The sequence below is a fragment of the Anopheles gambiae genome, chromosome 2, assembly GCF_943734735.2.
Source record: "Anopheles gambiae chromosome 2, idAnoGambNW_F1_1, whole genome shotgun sequence".
NCBI classification, from domain to species: Eukaryota; Metazoa; Arthropoda; class Insecta; order Diptera; family Culicidae; genus Anopheles; species Anopheles gambiae.
In genome coordinates, this window is record NC_064601.1 from 73,725,683 (window position 1) to 73,747,591 (window position 21,909).

The 21,909-nt window shown below is 38.3% G+C and overlaps 1 long non-coding RNA gene and 1 pseudogene across 2 annotated transcripts; one reads left to right on the forward strand and one right to left on the reverse strand.

The window, feature by feature from the left end:
- Positions 1 to 6,588: 6,588 nt before the first annotated feature.
- Positions 6,589 to 10,975, reverse strand: LOC133390973 (uncharacterized; annotated as a pseudogene).
- Positions 10,976 to 16,261: 5,286 nt separating this feature from the next.
- On the forward strand, positions 16,262 to 18,751 carry LOC133391583 (uncharacterized). 2 transcript variants are annotated; one of them, XR_009765071.1, is made up of 5 exons: positions 16,262 to 16,669; positions 16,733 to 17,236; positions 17,305 to 17,448; positions 18,459 to 18,545; positions 18,613 to 18,751. It is a non-coding gene; the product is annotated as an uncharacterized LOC133391583 (long non-coding RNA). The 2 variants fall into 2 exon arrangements; XR_009765072.1 differs by having other exon boundaries at positions 18,459 to 18,551; positions 18,613 to 18,747.
- The last annotated feature ends 3,158 nt before the right edge of the window (positions 18,752 to 21,909 follow it).

Consider the following 21,909-nt stretch of genomic DNA (forward strand, 5'->3'; position numbering starts at 1 on the left):
AAGAAATTATGAAAATGTTCCAGTGTCTTAACGAGCGAATCGACCAGGTCTTCGTTTGCCTGGATGAAATTAAAACCGAATTAAAAACGAATAAGGAATCTTCTAAAAAAAATTGATAGGAAGCTCAACACAATAGACACAGTGGTGTCGACAATCAGAGATTCGGTACCACTTACTGTTGACCAGACGTATCGAACAGATGATAGGCCGCGGGGCCTCGGGGCTTTCTCAAGCTGAGAAAACGTTCTCAAGCACTCATTTAAGTTTCTCAAGCACTCAAAACTTGTTCACAGACGCGAGCCCGTGGCCGTCGTCAGTTTTTCTCACTCTGAGAAACTGATATTGCCAATCAAGCTTTAGTTGTAGCTTTAAATAGGAAATATGTTTTTGATCGCATTTTTTTTTAAATTTTTTTCAATTATAAACATTGAATACATTTTCCAAAGTGATTACCGGAATTGCTCATATTTCAGATAGCCGATCGCTGCCTCGTTAACTTTCTCAAAGATTCTCAAAGATTCTCAAAACTGATTTTGTTCCGATTCGACAAACGCTGAGAACGAGGATTTCTCAAAAGCACTCATGAGTGCTTGAGAAAATGAGCGCTGAGAATCCCCATGGCCCCGCGGCCATAGAGTTTCGTTTGAAAAAATCAAATCGATTGATGAGTTAATATGTTTTGAAACCAATTTAGGTAATGTCGAGTACTTCAACGATGTTCTATCCTTTCTGAATGCATCAGTTAAGAGAGAAGACGTTAACAATCGATTGCATGATACTTTGGATTTGGTATTTGATCGGAAATTTCTTCCCGAATGTGGGTGGAAGGGAATACGACGATTGGGGGTACAAAAAATTCCTTTAGCAACGCAGGAAAACATACTAAAACTTTTCAAGACAGTCGGAACAACTCGTTTTTGTGTGTGCACAGATTCAAATATTGAATCATTTTTTACAAAAAAAACTAAAGTATGCCAAAAATCGAGTTAATTTGCAAGGTTACCGACAAACAAGTTGTCAGCGAAGAATCGTTTGAAAAGAAAGTACAATGAATCTTTAATTGTTACATGAATTGTTTATATGTGAAATTTTTGTCTGTTAGTATGAAAGTAAATTTCATTGCTAGAAACTGTATTAGAACTATTTATTTGTTGATAAATGAAATAATGAACTGATGTTTTAAGTACAAAAATGTGTTGCTTCAATTTAATTGTTTTACGGAATTCCATAGCTTTCATTACATTGCCAACGAAATCCTCTTAGTCGCGTTCGAAAGGAAGATGCTACGAAGGATGTTTGGCCCCATATGCATGGAAGGGGGCGATCCCGGGGTACAGTCGTCAATTCGAACGACTCAATAACATGCCCGTCATGGGTTCAAGCCCGGAATGGACCGTCGCCCCGTAGCAAGGATTGACTTATATCCGGCTGCGTGATAATGATTTAAGCCTCGAAAGCCTGTATAGGCCGGCATGTCCGCGTAGGACACGTTATGCCAAATAGAAGAAGAAAATGCGTGGAAGGACAGTGAAGGAGCCGATACAACGACGAGCAGTGCGAGATGTATGCCGGTGACCAGCGGTGGATGTAACGGTAGGCGGACAAGGCGGCCGTTTGAAGTCCCGCCGCTTTAGAAGCCTCGTAGATCGCTAGTCTGTAGTATGCATAATATATAAAAGTGGACAGACTACTAGCTACATGGGCGCTCAGAAGGGGCCCGCTGCTGGCAAATTATCTACACCTCCCGAATATTTAAAGAAGACTGTTTAATTTTCCCAACAGCAAGATGAGAGTCAATAACCCCTCCTTACAGGGGCTCACCATTTACCAGGGGCCTCAGCCAGTCTTACCACCTAGGGCTCCCATTACCCTAAAACTGCCACTGCCGGATACTCAAGGTGGTTTGGGACAAAATCGACCATAATTGATTCTATATCTGGATTGTTTAGGAAAATGTTACACTTTGAAAAATTGTGACAAATATAATAACTCTGATCTTATATTCAACAACATACATTCATGAACTGAAAATGATTATCTATCCTACTTAATCTCCTAATTACAAATCTACTCTATTTCACCAATGTATGTAATAGTGGAATAACTACCAGCCTTTTACCGTCTTTTACACTAATTGTTACTAATTTGCATCGTATGTCTTCAACAGGCACTTGCACCTGTCTTGTAGATAGCGTCTTTGCGTCCGCATCAAAAATATACAGAATGGACGATCTGCATGGTTCCGTAAAAAGATTTCGTTGTTGTCCAATGTATGTACCTCGCACAAAAAAGTTAGAACCAGATTGTACTGCGTCCTCAAATTTTACGATGACATTATTTTTCAACAGAAACCACTCATCTCGCTGTCCCTTTCTAAGCAGGAAATCCTTTCTGATGTGAAGAGTGGTCTTATTGTTCTTTTTTTCAATTATTGGGTAAGTTTTTTGGTCGTTATTACCAGCAATTGTTATTTGTGATAGCTCTTGCAGCCTGTTCACAATTTCTGGCATAATATTACTTCCCGTACGTAATAAGTTTTTAATCAACTGCAGCGCACTTTCGAACGGATATGTAGAATAATTGTCCAGTGGCCCTAAGTTATTAACATCGTCGAACATGTGTTTCAATTTGTGCACATTGCTGGTGACAAAAGAAGCACCATATAGTGTGAAATATTCGCGTACGAATCGTTGGAGCATTTCATCTGCTAATTTATAGTGTTCTGCATGCGCCGGGGAAGAAAAAATTGTTACCGCACAGAAAAGCAATTTGAAATGCTCATATGCCTGTTTTGGTAGCACATGCCAAAGAGCTATTATACTGGGATAATGGAGGAAATTTTTGTACTCCGCACCTTTCCAAAAGTTAAGGTGGCGCATGCTTCTTAACTTTCTTATAATTTCCGACGGTAACTTCACTTTGTCTATAACTAATGAGATATAATCTAATTGTGATTGATTCCATTTCATTTCTTTTGAAAACTTTCCCTTTTTCCATGACCTCATCAGATGCCTCATGACACCTAGATCGATTAGGTGAAGCCTATCGGTGGTAGGGACATCTACTATGATGTCGAAATCTGTGTGGTCGATCAGAGGAGTGTAGCATTTGCAATGCGTCTTGTACTCCCCGTTCTTGAACTTTTTATGTGTTCTTTTCGGTGCATCTACCCCGTCAAAATGCAACCGATGCTTCGAATGGTCGTAGATGGTCCTCTCAGTGCATTTTTGGCAGCAATCATACCCCGAATGCGCTACGACTCCTGAAATAAACGCAAGGCAATAATACACGGAATAAGAATATTATTTGAATATTCGGTGAGCTACTGTAATATTTCTTCATCTTCTTTTTTGACACAACAACCTGTACCGTCTTGGTTTACCGTTATCACTAAGGGAAGTGGCAACGCTAACCCGATGCGTTTTACCGGACGCTGCTGTCCAAAGTTATTTCGGGTCATATTGCTACAGTTTGGATGATTTGAATGGTTTAACCGTTATAAAAAAAACGTACGTCCAACGTTTTTTGTCATATCCCGTATAAATCGCATCGAATCGGCGTTGGCGCGGCCCTAGTGGACTTGAATATTTGTGTCTTTTAAATTGCCAATAGTAGGATAAATCAATAAACTTAAGACTGCGAACGGGCCAAACCGGGCTTGAACCCAAGACTTGAACCCAAGACTTGGGCTTGAACCCAAGACAGGCCTGTTTTTAAATCGTTTGGTGTTAAGTTTGCCGTATTATTTACCTTTTATAAAAGCCCGCGCCGGCGTGTCCGCTATGATAGCGCGCACACCAACATCAACCAGATTTCCACCCAGTTCCAAACCATCTGACTGCAACTGATTCAGCTCCGTCACAAAGGGCCTAAGGTACTCCTCCACACTGTCTGGTTTTGATGCACCGCAAAATATGGCTACCACGAAAACAGGTGCTTCAGGTAGGTCATCGATTCGCATCAAAATCGGCCAGAGTTGGGTAGGCCCACTATTGTGCAATGGTAGACCATCCATGGCAAAGTCTAACCAAAGCAAATCGCGATCAGGCGCTAGCTTGCTGAAAAAATAGTCACTGTTCATTAGAACACTTTTTATCATGATGCAGCTACACATTCTTACCTAAAGTAGGATTTTAAACAGCTAGCAATTCCCTGATACCAATATTGGCCTCCTGCAATAGATTGCAGCGTGGTGCTCGTTTTTGATGGCTTTTTTAGTAATGTCCGAGCATCTTTCGGAATTTTTAAGTTAGTTTTCCTTTTCAGCAACGAAAACAATGAATTTAATGTCATGTGTCATGTGTCATCAAACACTGCTAGACAATGCCCAGTGTCGAAGCTCCTCACGAAAAGAAAAGTTTTCATTTTCGGCACTGCTTGCACTGCTATCACTATCATCACTTAGATCGCTGTACTAGATGATGGAAGTTTGCTGGTAGATGCGTGTGCATTTTCTTCACGGAGCTCTTTTTCCCATTGCTCATTCATCAATCGAGCCCTTTTGTTGCGCAAATGGTATAAACCACCGGTTTTTCTCCAACGTTTTGTAGCCATTCTAAATTAACCACTCTTTTCAAATAGCAATAAACAACACTTTCACACGTTGATGGCTCACTTTGATTTAACCGCGGCGTAGGTGATAAGTCGCGCATGCCTCCGCAGTAAGAACAAGAGAAAAAGGTTTGCCATATGCAAAAAGGAGAAAGGAGAAAATCGCCTCATTGGTGAGAAAGAACAGCAATATTCAAATTGGTGACGTCTTCCAGGGGCATTGACAAAAAACACAGGCAAGCTTTTCTCGTCGAGTATTTTATTCGCCCCATACATTTTATTTATTTTTCCATTTTCGCTTGGTCGGAAATCGCGGCGAAAACCGCCTTTTGCGGATAGGGAAACTGTTGCAAAATTTATAAATGAAATATTTCGAAAGTTTCGGCGCTGAAAATTTTGGAATGAAATATTTCTTCGATCGGAATCCAAGCGTTTTACCTGACATTTCTGCTCGCTTTTTCGATCGCTTTTGGCGGAAAGCGATCGAAAATCCGAGCTACAAAACTGCTCGATTTTGTCGTGCGGGTATTTCTGCTCGCTTTTTCGATCGCTTTTGGCGGAAAGCGATCGAAAATCCGAGCTACAAAACTGCTCGATTTTGTCGTGCGGGATGTCAGCCCGTACACAAACAGTTCCTATAGTGGTTATAGTTATAAAACCAATAAATGCAGGTCATTTTAGATTTTTTCGAGGATAATTTTGACATGTCGTACTGTTTTCACTAAAATAAGCAACAGAAATGAGTTTTATTTAGGTAATTTACCAAAAACAGGCCAAAATTCGCTTATCTGGCTGAATGAAACATTGACTTCAAATCAAACACACTCTTCCGGGTGTTGGTTGATGACAGGTGTGATGCAGTACTTTAGTGAATAGTTTCATCAATCAAATTTATACATTTTTTTACGATCAAATTACGCAAGAAACCAATATTATGGCAGTAATCGTTGCTATTCACACGAAAACATCTTCAAAACTAAGTTATATTGATATTATACACTGTTTTGAGGCATCCTTGTTTACCACCATTATAGGAACACAATACGACGACTATAGGAACCATACCACCATTATAGGTACAACGAAGCAATCACAAAAATATGTATTTTATCGTAAATTTGATGTGTTTCATGGTATAAATGGTTGCGATTGCAAAGATAAAACATATCCCAATTGCTATGTGTTAAAATATTCAGAAATTGTCCTTCCTGACACTTTAAATCCATTAAAACACATCGGTACCTCTACAAATTGCACCACTATTGGTACATTTACCCTAATAGGAGCAGAATTTTTAAAAATGTACACAATTGTCATTAGGAAAGGCTTCCAGACAAATAATCTGAAGAAGCAAGTATACACAAAAGGAGAGGAGGAAAAATTGAATGAAAAAAAAAATGTTGCAAAATACTGTTAGTCGTCAAAAGGAGAATGTCAATAACATTCAAGAGGGAAATTTTGAATTGCTCCCATGTATCGAAAAACAACAGGCAAATTGCGATTTATTCGATACGATCAAACGAGGGAAATTAGTCGGATCACAACGACTGGCAGAATTAATGAAAAGGATAAATTTAAATCATTTAGATAACTAAATGGAGAACTGTATTAAACAGATAATTAGTAAACACAACGATATTTTCTACTTGCCTGGGGATCATTTAACCTATACCCAAGCAGCAATGCATGAAATAGAAACAAGTTCTAATATTCCGATTTATAAAAGGCACTACGGATTTCCAGTAGCAGTTAATAATATAATAGATGAACATATGGAATAAATGTTAAAGCAAAATATCATAGGACCAAGCAAAAGCCCTTGGAATGCGTCTGTGATGTGTACAGGTGTCCCCCGAGATACGACTGTATTTGGGACCGAAAAAATGTCCCAAAGCAAGGCGTAAGACGAAAAAGTCGTATGTCGAATATCTGTCAATGTTTAGTTTATAACCGAAGTTGAAGAGGCAAAATCTATGATATCGTGATTTTTATTCGAAACAATGTTTGATAATGTATTAATTCAACACCAAAAGTCGTTTACACGATACAGATATTCAAGACCGGGAAGTTTTGGAATCTGTGGAAATGTGTTTGAAACGGTTATTAGCACAGAAATTCAAAAAAATAGATCAATTTCTTTTCAATGACAACTTTAAACTCGAGGGGGTCGAAACTCGGGGGACGCCTGTATACCAAAAAAATCGGATATTTATGGGGGAAAAATCGCATTATTATTGATTTTCTCGCACTAAATTTGATTACAAAACCCTTTATGTATCTGTAGGGAACTATGTTAGGAAACTGCTCGACAGCAAGATTAGGGAACTGCTCGATAGCAGCATTAGGAAACTGCTCGATAGCAGCATTATAATATAATCGCCCAACTCATGGGCGTAAACAAGGCGCATAAGATACTTGTCCTTATGCGCCTCGATGTGACAATAGCGAATAAACGCTCTCTTGTATCCTGAACCTCAACCGAGTAAGACGCCTTTCTAAAGCTCATCCGAAGCCCCTGTGCCAGTGTTAGGGAACCGTATAATCTCCCTAAATATCCAATACCTCCTATAGAGGAAATCATGGATAACATTGGTAATAGTAAATACTTTTCAACAATTGATTTAAAATCCAGATTTTTCCAAATACCAATAGCCCCTAAAAATGCACCAAAAACAGCTTTTTCTACGTCAAATGGGTATTACGAAATTTTAATAATGCCAATAGGCCTCAAGAACAGTCCGTCCACGTTCCAAAAGTTTATGAATACGGTACTTTATACAATTCACACGGTTAAAGCGTTCGTATATTTAGATGATATTGTGGTGTTTGGTGAATCAAGAGAGGAACACATTAAAAACTTGATTAAAGTTTTGGAAGGATTGAAACAACATAACCTCAAAATAGAACCTTCAAAATGCAAACTCCTGCATAAGGAAATAACATATCTGGGTCACACTGTAAATGAATCCGGAATAAAACCCACCCCAGCAAATATTAAGGCAATATTAGAAATGCCAACACCCAAAACCGTTTATCAGTTACGTGCTTTTTTGGGAACTATCATTTTTTTTGGGAAATTCATTCCCAATGTTTCTGATATTCGTACACCGTTGCACGAACTCTTAAAGAAAAATACTAATTTTATATGGGATGGAAAGTGTGATAAAGCCTTTAAGACACTTAATCAATATCTCATTTCTGAAATCAATATCTCATATCTCATTCTCTTTGTTATTGAGACCGAATTATATAGATATGTTGGTCATTACTACTGACACCAGTGATTACGCCCTTGGGGCGGTGCTATCTAACGAGAAAACGATAGAGTGTCTAATTGCCTATGCTAGTAAATTCCTTATAGGGGAAGAAAAACGATATTATCCGATCGAAATGGAATTGCTAGAAATTGTTTGGGCAGTTGAACACTTTAAGCATTATATTTATGGCCAGAAATTTATTATATATTCCGACCATAGACCATTAGGGCAACTGTACCAGTTTTCGGCAGCTTAATGCAACTGTTTGGTGTAAAATAACAAAAATAATGTTATTTGGTATATTTTGCTATCAAAGTTATTTTAGTTTGGTTGATCAAATACCCTAGTATGTAGTGATTTTCACATTTATTACTTTTAAATAGCTTTTAGATGAAATATTCATGAAAATTCAAACATTGGTTTTGCTTCTATTTTCGGCAGAATGTTCCTATTTTCGGCAGAATGTTTCTATTTTCGACAGATTTTGTTCCTATTTTCGGCATTGCGAATATACACTGAAAATCGTTTGTTTCATTATAAATAATTAGGATAAATTATTTATATCATTTTAAAACTGCTATATCCCTTAAAATATTCATTAAAACTGATTTAATAGTTTATTTTATATTAACCATTTTGTTTTTCAGTACTGTCAGTTTTTGACGTCTTTAGGCTGCGAGATGATGATGATGCTGTCAGTGACGGTCATAATAGAAACTAACAGCAAAACATTAACCAAAACAGTTCCCGCTTTCGGCAGACTATCGTAACTGAACCATGCTTCTATTCAACTTTTTTTTTATTGTGCTTCAAATTTTAACATTATCAATAAAATTTTAGTTATATTAGGCAGACTGTCTTAATATTGCATAAAAATTTCTTAAGCATATACATCTGATCTCACGTAATTTTAAATTTCAATCGGGTGGCTATGGATTGCCAACCGCAATCGTATCAGAAGCCCATAAAAATGCAGTTGCGAAGGATCCAAACATACGTACAAATGATCCATTACAATCGTTTAAATGCACATGCATTGCAATCCATATCAATCGGATTATGATTCAAATTTGGATGAGAATAGGTGTACACAGCAAGTAGCGCAGTAGAACCTGGCATAACGAGATGAACCGGTTTCAGTGATTCACTCGTTATGTAATGTTATGTGAAAAACTCGTTATGTAATGTTATGTGAAAAACTCTATTCCATATGATTTCAATGAAAAGTGAGGCAACTAATTCCGGTAATTAATAAAAAAAAAATTATCAAAATTATAGAAATGCTTACTGTTAACCAAATGCGGTCTATATTTTACATAAGCTCGCTAAAATACATATCCTGAACGTGGAAAATATTGATCGTTACTCGAGAATTTACTCGCTGAGAGAGGCATTTGTAGAGTATTTGAATTTGCTCGTAATGCGAAAAATTAGTAATAAGGGGTACGCTATATGAGGGTTTCAACTATCATTTTTAACACCCATATCGGAGAGAGGAGACTATACTCTTTATAACTTACTTTTCATAATCAAATAATGTTTCAGGCAGATAAAAAAAACATGATAAACACAGTTAAAATTCTGTTAAGGAATAAGATTCTATTTATTTCACTTAACTATAATAATTTAATTCGACTATAGCACTTTTTTACGTTATCACATTCGTTTTTCTTTAGCAATCGAGCTTCTTTTTTAGCTTTTTGTTGTGCTTCTCGCTTTTCTTTGTCTTTCTGGCGTAGCATAGCTTTTTTCTTGCGTTCCTCTTGCAGTCGAAGTTTTTCTTCCTCTTTGCGGTTCATGTCATGCAGCCGCTCTCCTGCAGTAAGGACTGAGTAGTAGCGCAATTTAAAATTGCGATGTTTTTGACTTTGACAAGGTGTGGGGGGCAAGTTGAAAACGTCTGAAAATGGCACATTTTCCTTATTTTGAGCTATGTCTGCAGTATTAGGCTCTCGCAAACGATTCTTCCACCAGACGTTCCAGGTTGCTAGATGCTTCTGATGAATTTGGGGACTCAGCCTGTTCCATGAACGAGTCATTTTGATCAATCAGTTGCTCTATTGGTGGTTCAGATGGTTCGAAAAAAAACGTATTAATCTATAGAACTTTGTCTGTACAGTTCGACGGAAGAAAATGGTTCAACAGGATCGATAATCAGGTCTTCACATGCAAAACCATGTGAATAATGTTGAGTCTATAATAGTTCTTTTGTACAAACTGTTGCACTGTAATGGTCCTGTGAGTAGTTGTGCGATTCAGATGGTATTTCCATTTCCTGGTTGTCTAGATTTTCATTCAATAGTGTTGAATAATATTCGGTCGGTAAAGGTTCACTTGTATAAACTGTATATGTTCGTGTGGGAAGTTCTGGGATTCAGATGGTATTTCCTTTTCATAATTACTTAAAAGTGCGATGCTTTGTAAATCATAATCTTCCATTTTTGATTCTATTGTAACATATGGCTTTATGAATTCTGTATAAAATATTTAATGCATCTTTCAAGGCGAAATAGTTTTGTAATGTCCTTTTTTGTTATTCTTTGCAGCGCTTCGTCATGTCTAACGCACCGATCATGTCTAACGCATGCCTCAGTGTGCCAGTTGGAATTGATGCATATTTTTAATCGCTGTTTGGATGTGCAGGTGTTGTTCTAGTACCTTCTGCATGTATTACCGTTGCCTGGGAAGCTTTTTCTGGATGACTTGGGCCGAGATGTAACTGTAATTTGTTTAGGAATTTCGTATAGTCAACGTGCTCTGGGGTGAAGGGATGCAAACCACACACTCGGAATCCATTTTTTAAGTTAGCTGTGTTTATACCAATTTTTATTGCTTTCTGTAGCATTTCGCCGAAATAGTTCAGGGTGAAATTTTCATTAGCATTTTCATAACGCCATTACTCCAGGGAATCTCTCCATGCGTCTTTGAGCGGTTTAAAAACGGCAACGTCAGCAGGTTAGGTGATGTGGGTTGTGTTAGGGTATAATGCAATTAAAATTATACCAAGTGATTGGCAAATATCTGCAACTTCTATAGATTTATGGGATACATGGCCGTCCACAAAAAACCGGAAATTTTGTGCCTTGTTTCACTAAACACGGATGAAACACTTTTTCTATGTAATTTTTAAAATTGTTGTCCATCCATCCACGTTCACTATGGCCCATACCCCATGCAGCCGGAAAACCTTGTAAAATTTCCCTTTTCAGTCGTTGTCCGGGAAAAATGATGTGTGGATGCACAACAAATCCACTGGCGCTGAACGACAGCATTACCGTTATGTTCTGCTTTGCTGGTGCTTTTTCTATTTCATATACATTACGTGACCCTTTTTGTGCAAGCACTTCCTTTGTTTTAGGATGCATATAAAACGATGTTTCATCTCCATTAAAAACTCTTGAAGGGTCTTGTAGAATATTGGTATAGCCGTTATCACTTAACCATTTGAACACAGATGCAAACCATCCTCTGATATCACCTTCACTCACTTTGCTATGTGCTGTTGATACAGCTTCTGGTTTGCGAAACGATAGCTCGGGATTTCGCCTTAAAAATGCTTCAAGCCATTTTCTTCATATATTATAAACATTACAAAAAGAGAAATTAGTTTTGATTTGTTTTTCTTACACGACATAAAAGCATACCAGGTTGATTATCCTTGAACGGTGTTGTTTTTGAATTTAGTGTTATGTAGTCAACTATTTTCCGTAACAAGTGGTTTTTAGTAACTGGAAATCTTCTTTGTTGCATTTCTGTTATCCAGAGAGCAATTTGTTTTTCTTGGTCGTTAGTTAAAATGGATTTTGGTCCATTGGACGTTCCTAACTGCTACCGAGAACTAAGAGTACGTGCGCTTTCATTTTTTGTCTATTGTCGTCTCTTTCACACCCACGTATGCTTGATGTGGAGCGATTGCGGCACCTACAGAAAATGTAAACATTGTGGACTGCTCATCCAAGATTGCTCCAGCATTTATTAAATAACAATTGTATAAAGTCGAGTGAAAATAGTATCAAGCCGTGTTAAAAGAATGAATTTAATGCATCCCGACACTGTCCATAGTCATGCGCGTCAAATAGCACGGTTGGAGCGTGTTGTGTACTGAATTGCCAGACTACGATGAGTTCCAATCGATAGGTTTATTAAAACTGAACGTGTTATTTGCATTCCCTACTTTTTATAGTCCAGAATACAACAACGTGAACTATGATCAATTAATAGTTATTGCATGAAAATGTTATGAATGCAATGTGTGCTATGATCCAACAGAACGCGAACATGCTGCGACGCCAATGCGTTTTGCTGAACAACCGGAACCGGACCCCGGGTAAGAGAACATTAAGCTGTGCGGTCTAAGGAAAAGTGTCCTCAATATGTTCCTTTTGTCTATGTTTTAGATGACCGAGTCGATGATGCTGTGCCACTGGTGTACTAAGTAAGTTTAGGCCCTATGGAAGTGAACGATAAGTTTCAATCATTATAAACTGTGGATGGCAAACCGCTTATTATGTTTGTGTACACATTTTTTACAGACAAATTTCTACCTATGAATTCTATTGTGGAGAACAGTGCGTAGACCAAAAGCAGCGATGAAGATGGTAAATTCTATTTATACGTGGTATTTGATGAAATCCTGACATGAGATCTAATGTGCTAAAAAATTTTGTTCGCCCTAGCTGATCTAATATGGAGTCTATTCTAGGTAGTGGAAATTTATCAGAGAGCAGCTTTTTGTTAAGCTGTCTAAAGTCGACTACTTATCTCCATTTTTTCTCATCTGAGGACTTTTTCGGTACCAGTAAGATGGGTGATTTTTTTTAATTTGCTTTTTGATTTCTGGTCCTTGGGAATGATTTTATTTATAATTTGGTATGTACACGGGTCTTTAATCTTCTAATTTTATATCTTGTTTATAAAAATTATTTGTAGTTAAATGATCGTTAGGTAGATGAAAAATATCATTGTAGCTAAACAGTAATTGTTCAAAAGATTTATCTGTATCTTCGGAAATGTTTTCCTTTCGGATTAATTCCTTTATGATTGCTAACCTATTTTCATCCTTATGATTATTAGTTTTTACAATTTCAAATTCATTTAAAGGTATTGTCTTGATATGGCTATTGTTTACTAATTTAGCTTTATTAGAAGTATTGATGATTTTAATAAATGGGTAGTTTTTATTTACAATGCAGTTTCCAACAAGAACGTCTTCTAGCAGTTGCTCTGCGCATACTACCGCATCCGTATCTAGTTCTTTTAACTTATCTAGTTTTCTAATTACTTTACATCTGGGAGGTATGAGTGTTTCGCCATTGATAGTTTCTTCAATGGGTATTTCTAAAAACTCTCCATAGTATTTTACAGAGAAAATTCAAGTATCATAATTCATTATACATCGATGATCCAAAAATCTGTACCAAGTATACCATCTGCCGGTATCTTGAAGTTGTCTGGTACGATGTGAAATAATTGTTGAATTTTCTTTTCCTCCACGATTACATCCGTAATTGTGGACCCATGAGTGGTTATTGTTCCTTCTCCTACGCTTATGATATCCACTATATCTTTTGGCTTGTAAGTTTGTGTAGGTCTTACTTTGTTGCCTTTGATGATAGAAATGTCGGAACCTGAATCTACAAATAGGTTGCATATTGAATCTGCTAGCCCTTAATAAAATTTGATTTTTGCACATTTGTTGTGTATGTTGCCCGTATTGGCTTGTGGAGGGCTGGTCCACCTCTGCTCTTTGTGGCTCGCGTTGCCCTAAAAAATTTGGACTGGCGGATTGCCTATTTTGAGTATTATACCCTGTTCCCTGTGTAGACTGTCTATTTTAGGCATTCCCTTGTCTCCCGGTTTGCGGCTGTTGTGCCCTCCAATTGTTATTGTTTTGCTGGGGGGTTTGCCTCCAGTTGTTATTTGAACGTTGTTCATTGTTTCTTGGATTATTGGGCTGTCGTTGGTTGGAACTATATCTGTTGTCCTGACCATTCTGCCATTTATTCGACTTTCTCTCCTGTGAGTTTTGACTTAGTTTGTCCATGATATCAATTGCTTTGATAGCAGCTTCTAGGCTGGGGATTGTACCTGACAAAATTAGCCCTTGATGTAGTTCCTTTTTTAGTCCTTTTCCAAAAGCGGTCATAGTGATTTTTTTGGTTTTTTCAGAAGCTAATTCTGGATCCATTTTTTCATTGAGATATGCCCATTCCAGTTCTTCTGCCAGTGCTTGAATTTCCTCACCAAAATCCTTCGGTGTGTTTTTTTGCTTTGTAGCATGTATGGCTGAGGCTTTTTCAAATGCGCCTTGATTTTGTTTATTATTTCGTCACTCTATTAACCGATTCTATTTGATTCAACAGCTTGCACTATTATGCGATGATGTTGTTCATCAACTGATTCTTCTAGCATTTCTAATGCAGCTAGCATTGCCCTGGCTTCGTCATCTCTACCGCTGAATGTTGGTATGGCATTGGTGGCAGTATTGATGATTTTTAAGATATCCATGTTGGGCAGGTTATTTGCGTCTACGCTTGTATTTGTTTTTATTGCTCCGCGAGCAATGAGAACGAATTGCTTTTGTCTTTTGTATGCAGCTAAAAGTGATATGATTATGTGAGTTGTGGTCTTTAATGTTAGTTTCTTATTTGTTTTCAAAGTCTCGTTTAAATCGTCTCTTTGTTCATTCTTTCGATTATGTAAGTAATTAAATTTTGAATGATAATATTGTAAAATTTAATTTCTGTCTCGTCGTATTTGTCGTAGTTTGTCCCTACTTCTTTCCTAAATACGGAGTATATTTCGTCCACCTGTAGTCTGTATGTGGTTAGAGCACACTGCCTTACTCTTCCCTGATTTTGCTGCAATGTTTTGTTGATTAATTCTAATCTTCTTACAATTTCCTTCAATTTAGTCATGTAAAATGAATTATATTATATTATATGAATTAGAATTATAGAATTATTACTATTATATATATATATATATATATATATATATATATATATATATATATATATATATATATATATATATATATATATATATATATATATATATATATATATATATATATATATATATATATATATATATATATATATATATATATATATATATATATATATATATATATATATATATATATATATATATATATATATATATGTAGGAAATAGGAGACAGTTGACAGTTGTCAGACAAGGGATGTAAGGCGAATGTCAAGGAATGAATTTAGGATCACCCTGTGCTGATGTCAATCGAACTGACGACGCAGTAGGTTTAGCTAGAGCGAAACATTCACGCGGGAGAAGCCAAGCGAACCAGATGAAAGTGAATAAAGTGGATTGTAAAACCATCTCTTTCCGCGTATCCTCTTTTCTTCTACGTTCTACATGGGGGCTCGTCCGGGCTGAGGCTAGGCGATGCAAAGTGATGAGTTTACAGTTATGAAAAGTTGCATAATGTGTTAAAGTTGATAAAGTTGTTCATGTCATAAAGTTGATAAAGTTGTAAAGTTGTTAAAGTCGTTCAAGTCGTAAAGTTAGTAAAGTTGTTAAGTTGCAGTAGTGGTTCGAATTGGAAAAGTTGACTTAGTCGGTGTTTAATCCGATGTGAAAGTGTGAATTTGTGACGAAAAGTTGACGTTGTGATGCATAAAGGTTGTTAAAGTTGCGATTGTGACGTTGTAAAGTGTGTTTAAATAAAAGCTAAAGTTGTGCAAAACGTTAATGAGAAAATGGAGAACGCGTTGATTGCAGCGATGGTCGAAGACCATACGCGGTTGGGTTTGGTGAAAAAATGTGAAGAGCGTGAATTAAGTACGGTCGGAACAAAAAAAGGAGCTGGCCGCACGCGTCGTCGCGTATGATCGAACCGATGCAGCTGATTTTGCGGATGCTGAGTTGCCCACGGTTGACAGAGTGCAACAATACTCCTTCCGCGATGTCGAAGATGGTGTTGATGCATTTGGCGCCGGATCTACGCAAGACGTGCGCGCATGGATCAGAAGTTTTGAGGAGATTAGTACGATGGCTGGATGGAACGAGGATCAGAAATTGATCATGTGCCGTAAAAAGTTGACCGGAGTCGCTAGTGGTTTTCTAAATACGCTGAAAGGTGTGACGACATATGCAAATCTACGTAGAGCGTTGATTAACGAGTTTGCTCCAAGTGTGCGTGCAAGCGACATACACAGGCAGCTATCGACGCGTCGCAAGAAAAAAGAGGACCCTCCCAACAATGGCACTCAAATTCTCTCATTTTCTCATGCCCTCTCTGTCACATTCGTATCTCGATCTCCTTCTTCTGGGACTTAGCGTTCTGAGCATGCGGTTTTTGCAACGACCATTTCGTGCCGCTTCGATCTCATCACCTTCTCTCCCCTCCCACCCCCCTTTTTGATCCACACTTTGGGGCTTGCAAATTTTTGACATGTCAAATGAGATTGAAGCCAAAATGTAAACAGCAAGTGTTTGCGTGTGCGGCGATATTGTGAGTATTTTGTGCAAATTATGTGATATTTCTTATAAAAAACGTTTTGTTTTGTAGATTAAACATAAAACTAACCACGACAGTATTATTTAGTTGTGGTGGAAGCCAAAAAAATAGCTTGGAGCATTCAATAAAGCAGGATGAAATTTTTAACCTTCAAGCACGACGCTGACGCTGAGGTAAGGTGTGCTTGTGTTTAATTTCGATGATTGTTTCATTTTAGGATGTGATTTGTGCCATATAACCTTTTCTGACGGGGATTCTTTAGTCGACATCGTCTGCAGCTGTTAAGCGGTGCAGAGGAAGGGGCTCGCTACGACCCTTCCCACACCCGGACGCTTTTTCCGGGGATGAAGGAAATGTTCCCGGTGGGTTGAACTTGTTCTGTTTTAATTGACTGGTTTTAATGTAGGTGACCTTTCTCCCGGTAGGCTATATGCGCAAAATCTAACGGTAACCCGTGTTGTGAACGAATCGGCATATGCGGTGCCGGACACTGTGGAAATTGTACACAACGGGACGATGTCCAGGCACGACACAAGAGTACGATTACATGCAACTGATCTGCTGCAAGGAAAGGATTTCGACGTGTGGAACAAGGATGTGCTGAATGCGTTCCTGATCGATATCACGTGGATAATTCTACTGCGACTATAAGGGATACTTGCTGGATTGTATTCGTGACAGGGCCGGCCAGAAGGATGTGGGCAAGTTGACGGAAATTGTCGCAATGTACCATAGCGTTCCGGTGATGCCAAAAGACGAAGCAGACTTCTCCAGCTACTTATCCACGCCGAAGGATGAACGTGCTCAGGGCAGCAAACAACTCGCCGGAGCACGGAGCGCGAAAGGCATCGTACGCGCAAGGCTTCATGCTGCTGCGCGAAGCGGATGTATGGCGTTGCTTGCTTGTACTTAAACATATACATCTTTGAGTAAGTACGCTTTGGGGACCGTTATTCCAAGCTTATAATTGTGAAAATATATTTAATATAAATTTCAGGTTGTATAAGTCCCGTAAATTGTCATGCCACTTGAAAACATACGTTCCCATTAGACCTCATCAATAGATCATCTAATAAACGACGGCGCTGTATTGAAAGCGGTTCATGGTAGACCTCAAAAGTGGTTAGCACTTGATAAAAAGGTAAGCAAGTGAGTATTCGACAAACGTGCATGTGACCATCTCTGTTCTGTAAAAGTTATTCACAAAGTATGATAACTATGAAGTATCATAATTATGGTAATAATCTTAAAGCTAACTTTGCTACTTATTCATTGCACCAGTTCAATCAATTATGAATATAAAAATTTGTATGTTAAAGGAAAATTACTCATAGAAACTTTTTGTAACTTAAACTCCATAATATTTTATATTTACTGATATCCACATTATTTAGAATAATTCATACAACTACCTTAAACCAAAAAATCAATTACTATCAACATTGACTAGCATTTATGAATTCGCTTATATTTTTCAATTGACTAATAGTTCAGCAACAATCAAAAATAAAAAAAAAACCTTATCATTATCAACAAATTCAAAGCAAAAAAATCGTCAAAGGAACATTATTGAACTCTATCTTATTCATCTAATTCTTCTTCTTCTTTCTTGAAAACGTACCACGACTGACACTTTTCACAATGCCTTTCGCTTTGGCTGCTGATTGCGAATTTTTAAATTTCTTTATAAAAAAAATCCTCAACAATAGAATCCTCTAAAGCCCTTCCTGCTCCTCCGACAACAGCAAATAGACGGAGGATATTAGAATATTTCCTGAATTCTACCTTAGGCCCGTTGCCTCCCCGTCCACTCCAACTGCAATCTACTATAAATATCCTATTAAATAATAGGTAAAGAACGCGATGCTTTCTGCTCTTTGCGTTTGATGCTTTTACCTTCTTCATAAGCCATCCTTTTAAATTATTGAAGCGCTCTGCTGACGCTATGCTTTCTTCTAAGTCATCTAGACCGATCTTGGTTGAAACCAAAGCGAACAAAAAGTATTCTTCATCTTCCATATGCCCATCATCATTTTGGGTTGGTTCAACTTGGCTTTGGCTTTGAGTTTTTAAAATCTCGTCCTGTTTCATTCGCACGTCCATCACTGTATTCAAAACTGTCCTTATATCTTTTTTATTTTCCTGCGCTAGTTCTACACAAGGACACTCCTGGGAACTACTCGTCGAAGCATCGGGAGCTCGTCCGACGTTTGATGTCATGATTATCTAAAATAATAGGTACAGGTAAAATCTACTAATTTGTTATGATTTCGATGTATTAACGCTTTGATTCCTTCACTTACAGATTTACCGGAAGCCGAACAACTATTTCACTAACTAATACGAGCTGGAATAGGAAAAAACGTAAATCCGGAACTGATTTTTAGCTACTCAAAACGACGCCACTTGTCGACTTGTTATTGTTCAATAAAACGCATGCAAACCAAGGTGGAATGTATAATGAGGTGTAGTTATAGCGCTTTTGGCGATCCCCCCCCTGGGCTCCGATTTTGACAGATGGTTTTCCGCTTGTATATGTATTGATGGATTTTTTACGTATTGCATGGTCGATATTTGGTGGAGATCAATTTGGGTGAATATTTTAGTTTATTAGAACACAGCCCGTGATTTCAAATGGAAATTTTCCTTCGAGAACTTGAAGCGTTCGCCAAACTCGGAAAACTAACTGTCAGTTTTCTTCGTCGATTCTTCTTCCACCTAGCTGTCAAAACGGGCTTATAACTTGACCTGATATCTTTACGGTCCTTGATGCAAACCAAATACCTTTGTTGTTTCATTTTGACAGCAGTTGGAATGGGTCGACCCCCATTGTGTGGACTCGCATCAATACGGCTACACCGTGACGTCACTGAGCGCCTGTTCATATTGGGCTTGTTCTCTGAGTGACGTTTATACCAATAAGCCGAGAACAAGCCGAGAACAAGCCCAAGAAATTTCATACAAATTCTCTCTGAGATTGTTGTGAGGGGAGACCGGGTTAGAATTTGTCTATGCCATGCAGCAAATTGCGCAGCAAATCGAATTAGACGAAGCCAGCCTCGTAGAATATGTGGCAGATGGAATAACTAACGACGAAAGGCAGAGGTCAATGTTCTACGAGGCAAAGAATATTAACGAACTTAAGGAGAAAATACGTTTGTTCGAGAGAGCGGCGAACAAGTTTCAACAGGAACGCCCAAAAGTTGTCGGGCAACGAATTCCGGATAAGTTAAAACAACGCCATTGTTTCAATTGTGGCAGCGCTTCTCATCGACTTATCGAATGTCCAACAAAACAAGAAGGTCCGACTTGTTTCAAATGTGGAACAAAAGGACATTGTGCAAAAGATTGTACGACAGCGCAAGGAAGAAGACCGCATTGTTATGCTTGCGGCGAAGTTGGGCATGTTGCAACACGATGCCCGAATAACAGTAATAATAATAGAGTTCAAACAATGACGAGCTCATTTCCAATTGTGTGTGTGTCAGTTGGAAACCAGTTGTGCGAAGCGGTGATCGATACGTGCAGTGATGTGACGCTCATGCGCTGGGATTTGTTCCAGGAATTAAAACTCAATTGTAATGAGTTGAAACCGTCTGCACGGGTAATAAAAGGCTATGGTGGAAAACAAAGCAACGTGTGTGGTGAGCTGACGATCCGTGCTACCATCGATGAAGTTGAGGAGATAATTCGTTTCGTGGTGGTACCTTCGAATTCTATCGACACCAAAATGCTGATAGGAATCGATGTGCTCAAAAGGGTTAACTACGTTATCACAAACGGTCATGCAAAGATAACAAAGCAACAGGAGGAAGAGGAAAAACCCACGAGTGTTGATGATCGTTGGGTGTATTGTATAGTTTGTGAAAGTCATCAAGAAATAGACGCACCGTCAAATTATCGTCGCGTGATTTGTGATATGGTGAATAATTATGAACCAGCAAAGATTTCTAACGTTGAAAGTGAGATGAAAATATTAGTGAACAACGAGGAGGTAGTGCGTACGTTGCCAAGAAGAATAGCTCCGCTAGAGAAAGAGGTGGTAAGGAAACAAGTTCGCGAATGGTTAAACGACGGAATAATTCAGCCACGCGAAGTATTTTCACGTCAAGGTGGAGAAGGAAAGTCGCCAGTACACATCTTTCGTAACAACGGATGGGCAGTATGAGTTTTTACGTGCTCCGTTTGGATTGTGTCTCAGCGGCAATGCGTTTGGACGCTTCATCGATGCAGTACTTCATGAGTTGATCATAGACGGTACCGTTATGGCCTTCGTAGATGACATCATCATTCCGTCTCGAGACGAGGAGCATGGTTTGGCGTCTTTGCGGCGAGTTTTGGAAGTGGCACAGCGGGCAGGACTTCACTTCAATTGGAAAAAGTGTTCGTTCCTCAAACGGCGTGTAGAGTATTTGGGGTATACCGTGTATGAAGGTAAGATTGAACCAGCACCCCAAAAAATAGAAAAAGTTAAATATTACCCGCAGCCAAAAACGGTGAAACAGCTGCAATGTTTTATAGGGCTAGCTAGTTATTTTAGAAAGTTTATAGAAGGTTTTGCGCGTATTGCCAGGCCATTGACCACAATGTTAAAAAAAGAGAGTGTTTTTGAATTTAATGAAGAGGCAAGGGCAGCTTTTGAATCGATTAAAGAAAAATTAGTGGAATATCCTGTATTACATATTTTCAAGGCGAGTTTGGATACTGAATTGCATACTGATGCGAGTAAAGATGCTCTGGCCGGCATATTGTTGCAGCGTTCTGAGGAGGATGGTTTATTACATCCTTGCTATTATTATAGTAGGTTGACTAATAAGGCCGAGAAAAATTATCACTCATTCGAATTAGAATCGTTAGCCGTTGTGGAATCCATAAAGAAGTTCAGGTGTTACTTGCTAGGTAAGAAATTTAAGGTCGTGACCGATTGTATAGCGTTTAAACAATCCTTGAACAAAAAAGTTCCCAATGCGCGAGTGAGTCGTTGGTTTGTGACGTTGTCCGAGTTTGATTTTGAAGTAGAACATCGTTCAGGTGAAAAGATGAAACATGTTGACGCTCTTTCAAGAGCAAACGTATTGAAAATAGCGGCAGGTGTATGTGAGAAAATAATACAAGGACAATTGCGCGATGAAGATCTTACGGCAATCAGGACGGCGCTTGATCAGGGCGAAGAAAGAAATGGTTTTTGTTTGACAAATGGAGTACTTTATAAAAATGAGAATGCTCATAACAAAATATGTGTACCTCGAGCAATGAAGACGGGTATGATAAGAGAGGTACACGAACGAGGACATTTTGGAATCAAGAAAGTGAAAGAACAACTAACAGAGGATTATTTTATTCCTGAAGTAGAAAAGAAGATAAAATATTGTATTCATAACTGTGTCCGATGCATAGTGAGTGATAGAAAACGAGGCAGGGCAGAGGGAGAACTTCATCCAATACCGAAAGGAGAGGTTCCGTTGGATACATTTCATGTTGATCATATTGGCCCTATGCCATCTACTCGCAAATGTTACAATTACATTCTTACCGTTGTCGATGCGTTTACGAAGCATGTTTGGCTATTTGCTACAAAAACTACTAGTGCGGAAGAGGTTAT